The following is a 12,173-nucleotide window of genomic DNA, read 5'->3' as shown; positions in this document are numbered from 1 at the left end:
TGATATGCATAACTACACATGTATAACTTATATTGAATTGCTTGCCTTATCAATGCAGATGGGAAGGGAGGGAAGAAGGGAGAGAATTTGGAACTCAAAGTTTTAAAAACAAATGTTAAAAAAATTGTTTTTACATGCAACTGAGAAATAAAATACACAGGCAATGGAGTATAGAAATCTATCTTGCCCTTTAAGAAAGTAAAGGAGAAAGGGATAAGAGGCAGGGATAAAAAAAGGGAGGGGAGGAAGGGGGAAGGGGTAATCAGAATGCAGGTCATCTGAGGTACAGGGAGGGGAGAGATGAAAAAATCTGGAGCTCTAAATCTTGTGGAAATGAATGTTGAGAACTAAAAATAAATAAATACATTTAAATCTTAAAGAAAGGGGGTAAGAAGAAAATGAAGAACAGACAAGTAGGTGCTTAATTCATGCTTATTGAATTGAATTACATTGACTCTATTACCAGGTCCTGAGAGTTCCATCTCTGCAGCATCTCCTACCACCACCGTAACTGAGTTTCTCATTACCATGTAGCTGGATTATTTGTTTAAACCACTGAAGTTTCCTATGTTCTTTTCTTGGATAACCTATTTATTCATTTAGTTTCATTATTCATTTAATATTTTCCTGTTCTTTAGCGTATTAGATTAATTAGTGCTTCCTTTAATGAGATATGGTACGTTTGTTTAAACCTTTAGGATGTGTGTTCCTTGAGGGTAGGGGCCATGCCTTTACCTTATTTTGTAGTCCCATCGCATTTAGCACAGTCTTCTCCCAACACCCCACCTTCACAGAGTAAGTGATTAAGAATCAGCCAGAACCTTTGGCTGTCATTAATTCAAACCACATTCCAGGTCCATTTCATTGTTAAACTTCTTTTCTAAATTCTTTGCAGTTTGACTTGAGATCAGCTGGAACTATTCTTTCCCAAAGTTACCTCAATCTCTCAGTTGCCCAGCCTAATGGCCTTTTCTCCATTGCTATCTTTCTTGATCTCTCTGTAGTATTTGACATTACTGTTCATCATCTTCTTTGCCTGGACACTCTCTTTTCTTTAAGTTTTCACGACACTGAAATTTCCTGGTTCTCCTTCTAACTTTCAGACCAGTCTTTCTTAGCCTGCTTTGCCGGAACTTTATCCAGGTCAGGCCCTGTTAACCATGGGTATCCCCAGCACTCTGTCCTGGGCTCTCTTCTCTTCTTCCTCTGCATTGTTGCACTTGGTGATCTCCTCAGCTCCCACCATTCAATTATCGTCTTTATGGAGCCGATTCTCAAAACTTTTTATACGGACCTATCCTTTCTCCTGACCTCTAGTCTCTCATCTCCAACTACATTTTAGACATTTCAAATTGGATGTTTTGTAGACATCTTCAGTTTGGTGTGTGCAAAATTGAACTGGACATCAGTGGCAGTAAAACCTTCCTTCTTCCAAACTCCTGTTACCCATTGAGAGCACAACCATCCTCCCAGTCACCCATGATCACAACCTAGGTATCATCTTTGACTCTTGACTTTTACTTACCTCACATATCTGATCATTTATCCAGGCCTGTCCTTTCTACCTGTTGTTACCTGGAACAGCTGCCTTCATGGCCGTTGGAACAAATTGTTCTCATCTGCTCATTCCACCAGAGGAAGTCTTCACATGCTTGGAGTAGACACCCCCCTAACTCACCAATGGGTTTGAGACCCCTTGGTTACCCTCAACCTGGTTTGGCCCGTCTGCCTAAATGGTTTGCCAGGGTGTGGATGCTGTACATGCTGCAGCTTCTTGGAGACACAGGTAAGAGTTGGGTGGAATAGGTGGACACCAAAGGTGGAAAGCAGCCCTGCAAAGGACTTGGCCACCATCACACCAAAGTTACTGGTCCTCCCTGAACATACCCTACACCCCAACTGTCTTAGGAAGATTCTGAACATCACCTGGCAGGATAAGGTACCAGACACTGAGGCCCTTGCTTGAACTAAACTGCCAAGCATTCAAACTATGCTTCAGAGAGCACAGCTCCAATGGACTGACTGCATTGTTCGAATGCAAAATGTATGCTTGCCGAAAAGACTATTTTATGGAAAACTCACATGGGACAGGTGATCACATGGTGGCCAGAAGAAGCAATACAAGGACACTCTTAAGGTCTCTCTCAAGAACTTTGGATTTGACTGTGTAACATGGGAGATACTGGCACAGGACCATTCAGCATGGTGTGCCCACATCAGAGAAGGTGCTGTGCTCTATGAGCAAAGCAGAATTGAAACAGCACAAAGGAAACATAGGATGCGCAAATGTGGAGTATCCACTCTAAATGTTCACATGAACTATCTGTGTCTAACCTGTGGTGGAGCATTCTGAGCTCATATTGGTCTGATCAGCCATAGTTGGACACACTAAAACTTGACTTTATCATGGTGATGTCATTTTGGTCCTCTGAAAACAAAGGACAACAGTCAATCTGGAACAGCTGTCCCTCTGGTGTAGGTCCTCATCACTTCATACCTGTTTGATTTTCTTGCCTTCAGTCTGCCCTCACTCTTGTGCATCCTGGACTCAGCTGCCAAAGTGATCTCCCCAAAGCAAAATTCTAACTCCCTCATCTATCTCCTTCATCCTGATTCAGCAAACTCCAGTAACTCTATTACTTCTAGGATCAAATTTAAAGGTCTCTGTTTGGCTTCTAAAGCCTTTTAAAATGTGGCCCCTTTCTACCTCTCCAATCTTCTTCCTTTTTCTTTCCCAGTGTACTCTATGCTCCAATGACTTTGGCCTTGTTATGCCTGGGTCTTTTCTCCATCTCTGGAATGCTCTGTCCTCGCCTCAATCTCCTGGTTTCTCTGGCTTCCTTCCAGACTCAGCTCGAATTCTACTTTCATCTCGATAAATGCTTGGTGACTTTACTTTACTTGTTGTTGTGGACTTAATAAATGTTTGCTGACTGACATACTGGTCAATTAAGGAAAGTGGAAGATCTGGGACAAGTAATTCTCCCTAGGCAGTATAAGCCCAAAGTGGCCTAAGAGAGAGTTTCTGTGGGTGGTAAGAGATACTGGAAGTACCCTGAAGAGGTACATCAGGGAAGGTGCTGAAGGAAAAGAAAAATATTTCAAGGGGGAGGGGAGGAGAGTAACTGATGATAGACTTCATCTGAGCTTAGTTTTAAAGTTTGGTCAGCAGACTTTGACCCTGCGTGCTAGGCCTAGGCCTACCGGGTTATGACAGTTTCATCTTTCCCAGAGGTTAGGGAATCTCCAGTTTGTTTGGGTGCCTGGGTCCATCACCTCCAGAAGTGGGGTCAAGAGTTTGAATATTCCTTCAAGAACATCTGGGCAAGGCCAGGATCCTATGAGATAGAGGTGAGTGGGGAAACGTGAAACTTGGGGACTTAGAAAGAAGGGGGACCCTGCAGCGACAGAGGTAGCAGACAGCATAGGACAAGGAAAGAGCAGTGGTTTTCACTGATTCATCGTCATCGGAATTGCAAGGGCTCTTATAGATCATCTTCAGTCTCTGCTTTTTATAGTTGAGGAAGACTGAGGAAGAGAGCGAAAGGTTTTTCTCAACCTTTATTGTGGTCCCGCATGGGTACCAAGGGCAGAGATATAGCAAGGTTCCAGTGTTGTGTTAAGAGCTCTGACATGAGAGTCAGAAGACCAATATCCTGGTCCTGGCTTTCCTATTTGTTGCCCTGTGTCCTTGGGTAAGCCATCACTTCTACGTGGGCCTCAATTTCCTTTTCTGTAAAGTGAAAAGGTTAGATCTCTAAAGTCCCTCCCAGAATCACAGGGTTGGAAGCAGGGGTGTGCTGGAGCCAACTTGGATCTTTTCATTTGGAACATGTACACCTTGACAAACTAAATGACTAAATGCAAATCAGGGCTTGATTTATTGGTTTTTTTTCACTTGTCTAGACTGGAAAAAGTGTTGGAGAAAATGTTAATGCACATTAAGCTTAAAAAGTGTGTGTTGCATTGTCATTGTTGTTGAGTCTTTTCAGTCATTTCTAACTCTTCATGACCTCATTTAGAGTTTTCTTGGCAAAGATACTGGGGTGGTTTGCCATTTTCTTCTCCAGCTCATTTTACAGATGAGGAAACTGAGGCAAACAGGGTGATGTGACTTGCCCAGAGTTACATAGATAGTGGCTGAAGCCAAATTTGAACTCATGAATATGAATCCTGGTTTCAAGCCCAGTGCCCCATCCACTTTGCCCCCAGCTATGTATTACAGACAGTTTTTCCAGAGTTGTTTGCTAAACATTTTCCAGCCCAACACTGGTTGGAAAGGATCTCAGTGACCCTCAAGTACAACAGTATAGCTGAAAGAGAATACCTTCCATACCTCTAGTGAGTGGTTATCCAGCCTTTGCTTGAAGATTTTCACTCATTGAGAATGAAACCATTATCTCTTGAGAGAGTTCATTCCATTTCTGGAGCCTGCTAGGTGGTGCAGTGGATAGAGTACTGGACCTGGAGTCAGGAAAGACATTACTTCAAATGTGGCCTCCCTTGGGGGCAGCTAGGTGGTGCAGTGGATAAAGCACCAGTGCAGGAGTTAGGAGGACCTGAGTTCAAATCTCATCTCAGACACTTGACACTCACTAGCTGTGTGACCTTGGGCAAGTCACTTAACCCCAACTGCCTCATCCTGGGTCATCTCCAGTCATCCTGATTCAGATGGCTCTGGAGAAGTGAGGCTGGTGACCTGCACAGCCCTCCCTCACTCAAAAACAAAGTCAAGTGCAAGTCATGTCATTATTTCTCTAATGATTTGGTCTTCTTTGGCAATGAAGGAGGAACACACACACAAGCTATGTGACCCTGGGCAAGTCATTAGACCACTATCTGCCTCAGTTTCCCCAAATGTAATGGAGATGGTAATAGCACCTACTTCCAAGGTGGTTGTGATAATCAAACAAGATGTCTGCCAAGTGCTTAGCACAGTCTCTGCCATTTCATAGCACTTAGCAAATGCTTGCTTTCTGCCCTTTTTTGTGGAGAGCTGTCATCGGTAGCAAGCTTCTCCTAACAGCAAGCTGAAATCTCTTCCTAACTTCCATCCCCGTTGCTCCTAGGTCTGCCCTCTGAGGCCAAGGAGAACAAGTCGATTCCTTTGACCAGATGACAGCTCTTCAGAGATCTGAAGACAACTTTCTCTGCCTCTTCCAGGTTTTTTCCAGTCTAAACAACCCTGTCACCTTCAACTGACCCTCATTCACCTGTGACACTTTACATGTATGTATATATATATATATGTTGCATTTCAACATAATCTGTCTCCTTTGTAATATTCTGCATTTTATTTTATGAATTTAAAACATCAGTCCTGAGAAGGGAGGCCCATAGGCTTTACTAGGTTGCCCTGAGAGTCCAAGACAGCATCGGAGGTTAAGAAGCTCTGATCTAGGTCAGTTGGGTGGAATAGATGTGGGTAATGAAACGGATAATAGCTTTGGCAGCATAGTAGGTCTGAATCCCAGCTCTCCCACCGCTATGACCTTGGGCAAGTCTTTTACTCTAGCCGGACCTCAGTTTTCCCATCTGTGAAATGAAGGACTGGCCCAGATGGCCTCTATGGTCCCTTCCACCTTTCGGGGCTAGGGTCATCTAGGCCTCAGGATCTCATAGTTTTCCAGAAGCTCGCTAACAATCAGTGACAATGTTCCTCTATACTCCTATGAAACAAGTCCTAACTGAACTCCTACAAGAGGTAATTCCCAGCATTTAGAGTTTTTGGACTCCTTAAAAGCTTTATAAAGTTCGAAGAAGATTGATTGAAAACAAGACGATTTAAAAATTTGCCCCTAGGTAGTGTAACAAGTGGGAGCAGGAGAAGAGTGGAGGAGGTTGGTGAAACAGGGGTGGGGCCTTTGCCCTGGGGGGTGGGGCTCAGCCAGGTGATTGAGAGCATGCCCCTTCCAGCCCGAGGAACTTAAAGGGCTTCACCTGGCCAGGGTGGCATCTTCTTCCTGGACTCTGCCCTCAGTTGGCCTGGTGCTTCTAGAAAAGAGTCCCTGGGAAATTCGCTGACAGGGAAAAAAGCGAGGTCTCCCATGAAGCCAAGTAAGAACGAGGGAGGATCCTTCATCCACCTGCTGGCTTGGCAGCTCTTGGCTAGGCTTGTGCCAGGAGACACTGGGTGGGAGGCTGAAGGGAAACCAAGACATCTCATTGTTTCGTTGTAGGCGTCTCCTTTCAGAAGCCTTTCATTCTCCCTACCCCACTCCCCATTTCTGGCCCTATCCCCCTATTATCCCAGGGCCTTTGCCCTCACAGGAGCATTATGTAAGGTGTTAGCTCTTCCTGAGGCAGCTTGAATCATTGACTTGGAGTTTGAAAGGGACCTTAGAGCTCAAATCCACCTCCTCATTTTACAGGGAAGGAAACTGAAGTCCAAGACCTGAAGTGACTTACTTGCCTTAAGTTCAAACAGAACAGTAAGTGGCAGAGGGAAATTCCTATTCGGATTCTCATTCTCTTTCCTTCCTACCGTGTGGTTCACTGTTCTTGAGAGACAGAAACGTAGCTTTGAATCATGGCTCTGAAATCTGCCCCAGCCTCAGTTAACCACTTCTGGAGAGATCACTTGCACTGCCACACTGTGGTTGTGAAGAAGGTACTTCTAGATTCTGAATTAAACTGAATCCAATCCCTCCCATGTGCTGGGCACCTAAGATACAAAGGCAAAACCTAACAGAGAGCTCACATTTGGGGAGCTTCTTAGGGCATGCAAAGTTCTTGATATCCATGCTCTCATCAGACCTGGCCACAGCCATGTGGGGCAGGTGCTGTTATTCCCAGTTTTACAGATGAGGAAATTGGAAGGGACTCTCTCAAGGTCACATGGGAAGTAACTGAGGCAAAAATGAAATCCACCTTCTTGACTCCAAGTGTGCATGCAAAAAGTGGTCCCTGGTCTGGAGGAGGTTTTGTTTGGGTTTTTAAGAGTGTACGGACGTATGTCCCAAGGAAATCCAAGGGTTAACATCTTTGTAGAGTTTGTCTGTGGGAGCCTCACTATCCTTCCCCTGAACTAACCAATCAGCATTTATTTAGCATGAATTCTGTGCCAGTCTGTGCTAAGTGCTGGCGATATGATGATGATAATAGCAATAGCTGGTATTTATGTAGCGCCTACTATGTGCCAGGTATTGTGCTAAGCTCTTTACCAATATTATTTCATTTGGCTGTCAACAACCTTGGGAGGTAGGTACTATTATCCCATTTTGCAGTTGAGGAAACTGAGGCAGGGTTGAAATGACTTGCCCAAAGTCACATGGTGTAAGTGTCTCGGGCTCAGTTTGACCTGGGATCTTCCTGACTCCAATTTGTCTAATTCTGTCAAAGGGCCACACTTGAGGACCTCGAAGCCCTCGAAGCCCACATGCGTGGCCTCAAGGCTGCCGGTTCCCCACACCTGGGCTACTTTCAGCTCTCTTGTTCTGTGATTCTATGGCTTGAGGAAGCCCGCCACACTCCCAGAGGCTCTAGCAGTGCTAAGGTCCATTGAGGGCGGGGGAGGGGCAGGAGGGGAGGACCGTAGGGGAGGAGGGGAAGACCGGGCTAGGGCCAAAGTCCAGGCGAAATAAAAGTTCTATCCGATTTTTCCGAGACGAATTTAGCATCGGCGCTATGGGAGTGGCGATCTGCTAATCTGGGAAAGGAGACCCCAAAACTGGTGTGGCTACTGAGGAGTCCTCTCCCGTTTTGGGGGGAACAATTAGCTGGCAGCCCTCCCCGTTTGTAGGCAATAGATTCTCGAGATCTCTGAATAGAAAAACCCCGGGGTATTTGTTCCCAGTGTAAAATGCTTTGGCCAGCTGCCTCCTTTCTCCCCCGAAGCTCTCCCTTTTTTCAAGGCTTTTTCTATTCTTCTGATTCCATCAGGGAGAAAGCCTCCATTAAGTGCTAATGGTCTCCTGCACCTCTCCACACCTGCTAATCTCTCTTTTAACAAGGCGGTCCTTGGTAAGCCGCAGCTGGAGCAGCCTCCGGAGAGGGAGAGGCAGCGGCAGCGCCCAGGCGGGATCCGCTCCGGGAGGGTTTCCTACATTGCTTCCCTCCTCCTTGGGGAGAGGACACGAGCTGATTTTTGAAAAGGCCTGCCTCTCATGCAATAAACCTTAGTTAGAAAGGAAGACTGAATGTGGAAGCAGTGGGGAACACCATTAGGAGCCGTGCCTTGGGAGGCTTTGCCAAGATAATGCAGTCCAGCTGAAAAACAGAAGGAAACAGGAAAGGTCCCCAACTGAAATGAGACCCACAAAGGAGGGAAGTGACCATCGTCTTGTTAGGAGACTAGCCTGAGCCTGACTTAGAAGCGTTTAGGGGAGGTCGGGGTAGCAGCTAGGCCTATGTTCAGATTCATTCATCTGTCTGTAGGAAGGCAGTATTTGTGGGTGTACCTGGGCACTTGTCACTTGGCCTAATTCTTCGAAATGGAAGAAGACAGTGCGATTCCCAGGGATGTTGTGGGAAGTGTCTGGAAGAAAGAGGGTCTAGCTGTCCCGAACATTTAGAGTGGGCTTTTGATCCCCAAAAAGGACCTTTTGCTAGCAGAACCAACCCAGTGGTTAAGGGAGGAAATGGCTAGCAACTTTTACATGGTTTTAGCTTGGCTTTTTAGAAAATCAAGGAATAATTTCTAGAAAAGAAGCTCTTTTCTAATCCTTTTCTCAACAGGAAAACAGAGTAAAAGGAGCTTGTATTTGTGTCCTCTAAGTCCCCCCCATCCTTCCCCAAACTGACCAGCTTTCTCTGGGGTCTCTTGTACCCTTCATTCCTGTTAAAGCAGAGACCACGGTGGACGCTGATGTTCGTAGCCAGATGCAATGGTAGGTAAATTCTGTAGTGCCGTGGCCTGAAAGGCATGTGAGCTGACGAACAGAAGTTGCAGTGGTTCATCCGAAGCTCAGAGACCAGAAACCCTTGAAGAACCTGCTCCCCTTTACTTGAATCTGCCTGAAGATGAATATGGGATACAGAGTTCTCAGTATTTGAGCTTTCAAGAGCCTGATGGAACTTTGCACAGACCAGATTCCTCAGCGGGTAGTTTGTCGGCCACTTGCTGGGGGAGGTGTGGGTGTGTGTAGGGGAGATTGCTGGTTAAAATCAGACCTGTGTATAGTGTGCGTAACACATACTCTGGACTTCTCCCCACCCATATTGGCAGACTGGCTCTTCAGAGTATTCTAGGGGACCCTGAGGGACTGAAAGATGGTTTTCTAGTACTACAATATAACTTATGACATGCCCTCTTCCCCCCACCCCCCACCATGTTTCTCCCCAATGCCTATCAGTTGATTTCAATTAACTGGCTGGTTTTAGATTTTAGTTAGAGGTATTTCCTAAGATTGCAACAGCTGGGAACAGAGCAATAGTGCAACAGGCCTGGAGTCCAGAAGACTAGAGTTCGGATATGGCCTTGGACACATTAACTATGTGACTGACTAACTTCACTCTGTTTGCCTCAGTTTCACCCTCTGTAAAATGAGCTGAAGAAGGAAATGGTGAACCACTCCAGTATCTCTGCCAAGAAAACCCCAAGTGGGATCACAGAGTCAGACACAACTGAAAACAACAAAATAACAATTTACTAAGGTTGTATGCTAAAACCACTTGATCCAGAACATCCTTTCCCCCACCAAAGTCTGACATGTTTTCTTACAGACACTTAGAGTCCAGAGGAAAGTGGTCTCAAGTCCAGAGAGCCACATGGTAGAGGGGCAAACTCCCAGTTCCTGCTTGCTGGCTCTTTGGGGTGTGCTCATCAAGTCCCTTTGGTTATGGAATTGTTTTTGGCTAGGCTTTTTAGGGTTTGCCCACGCTGCCTTTCCTCACCATGACTAACTTTGTCCTTACTTGCTCCTGCAGACCCTGCTAGGATTCTAGTAAGAAGTCCAAATTCTCTGAGTATGTGCAGTTCCCAAGGCTGGCCTGGTGGAGGGGAAGGGAGGAGGCAGAGGTTCCTGTCTCCAATCCATTCTATGCTGAGTTCCTAACTGTCAGGGTTCAACAGGGCATATATTAGTTTAATGTTTTAGTTTGACTAATTCATTAGGCATGTTCTCACCAGGGCTAAAATAGTCTGTTATTTTAGGTAGGCTGAGGTGATTGATTGACTCAATTGATTTCCATCCTTAAACTTGAAAGAGATTCTAGAGGCTTATTGCTAATGTAATTCATATTCTATTAACCTCTCACTAAACTGCTGATCAGATGTTGAGTGAACAAGGTAGAATGCCTTTTGGATCAACTGAGTAGAACCCTGGTAGGAAGGTGGAAAATGGCATATATTGCTTCTCTTAGGGACAGGGAATGACCAAGTGCCTTGGGCTGAACTTTTTTTTTTTCCCCCTTAAACAGGGAGCTAAATTGATCTGCTTCTGAAGATTTGACAAGGAAGAAAAACAAGGATGTGATTCATTTGGGCGGCAAGGCATAAGAGTCAGAGTGGCCAGAATCCAGGAGGAATGGTAATAACTCATTTGTCATGTTTTCTAATTGCCAAACATTCACACATAGATTTTCATTTCAGCCTCATAAGAACCCTGTGAGGATGCGCTGTAAGTAATATCTCTGTTTCATGAATGAGGAAACTGAATCTTGGAAGAGTTTGATGACTTCCCCAAGGTCACTGGGCTAGATCATAGAGTTTTAACCTAGAAGGAGACATTAAAGGTTAGCTCGTCCAACCTTTGAAATTGGCAGAGGAGAAAATGGAAGCCCAGAGAGGTAAAATGAAGTCTTCATGGTGGAAAAGGTGATGAGTAACAAGACTGAGATGTGAACCCAGATTCTCAAAATCCAAATCCATTGTGCTTTGCGCTAAATTGAGCTGCCTCAATAAGTAATGGAAGTGGGACTTGGCATTAGTCCTTCTGACCCTTGCTGCAGTCTGGCCAGTGTGTTCCTTGGCTTCTTCCTTGTTCCTCCTCATTCTGAAGATGACAAGGTCTGCATGTTGGAATTGAGGGAGTAGTAGTATCCAATGCATGGGGAGTAGCAGGCAGCATGGTAGGTGCAGTAGACAACATGCTAGATTTGAATTGAGGACTTTGATTTGAATCCTGGCTCTGTCACTTACTGCTTGTGTGATGAGGAATAAGCATTTTACCTTTCTGGGCCTCAGTTTCCCCCACTGTTAACTGAGAGTAGATGACCTCTCAGGCCTCTTTTGGTCTTCAGTGTTTTGGAGTGCCACCTTGTTTCTGCTGGCTGCATCTATTCCTTAAGAGTCCATTGCTTGGTGGTTGTCCTTTGTTCTTGAAGATACCCAAAATGACACCACTATGTTGGGCTCAAGGTACAGTGTGTCCGAGTGTCCGAGATCAATCCAAAACAAGCTCAGAAGGTTCTAGCACAGGTCAGACACAGATAGTTCCTGTGTAGCGCCCATTAGCTCCCTGTTTAAGGAAAAAAATCAAAGGAAGGCAGTGGGCTGTACCCCCAACATGGTACACTGCCTCAGTCCGTCCTGTCCTAGGAGAATTCTCTGCTCTGAAATTTTGCCTAATGCCCTCCTTTGATTTCCATGAGACTCATCTAACCTGTGCTCCCTTTCCTCAGCCTCCCACTCTCATAAAACTATGAGACACTTTTCTGGGCAAAAATTTCTGGTTCATGGAAGGCATATAATAATCTCAAGATCTTTTGATGAGATTATTTCTTGATGGTATCTTCTTAGTATCTGTGTCTGTTTTAAATGTTTGTTGGCATTTTTGTTTGTTGCATCAGCTATATTTCCCAGTGTTCTGCTATAACCTCTCAGTCATTCCTTATAATTAAAAATGAAAAAGAAAAAAACAGTTGAGCAAAACTAATGATCACGTCAACCAAGACTGACATCACAGGCAGTGTTCCGTACCCACAGGCTACCATTCCCGTACAGGAGGGAGGGAGGTGCCTTCTTATGACTCGTCCTGGGCCCCAGCTTGGTCGTTGACATTTCATAGCCTGTTGTTGCAATGGTTTTGTTGTTTCTTCCATGTACATGATTGTCATCATGCAGATTGTGCTCTTCTTTGTGTTCACTTTGCATCAGTTTTTATATGTCCATCAATCGAGAAACGTTAAGCACCTACTGTGTGCCAGGTGTTGTCATTTGTTCTGGGAAAACAGACAGTCATAAAATGCCTCCTTACACTTCTCTGGATTCATTATCCATATTCTCATAGCAA

General features: G+C 45.0%; 1 pseudogene; it reads left to right on the top strand.

Moving 5' to 3' along the window:
- LOC140516365 (uncharacterized) overlaps positions 1-7,504 on the top strand; it is a 78,721-nt pseudogene extending 71,217 nt beyond the window's left edge.
- Positions 7,505-12,173: the final 4,669 nt, after the last annotated feature.

This window comes from Notamacropus eugenii, chromosome X, assembly GCF_028372415.1.
Source record: "Notamacropus eugenii isolate mMacEug1 chromosome X, mMacEug1.pri_v2, whole genome shotgun sequence".
Classification (NCBI taxonomy): Eukaryota; Metazoa; Chordata; class Mammalia; order Diprotodontia; family Macropodidae; genus Notamacropus; species Notamacropus eugenii.
This window is presented reverse-complemented; position numbering and strand designations above follow the sequence as displayed.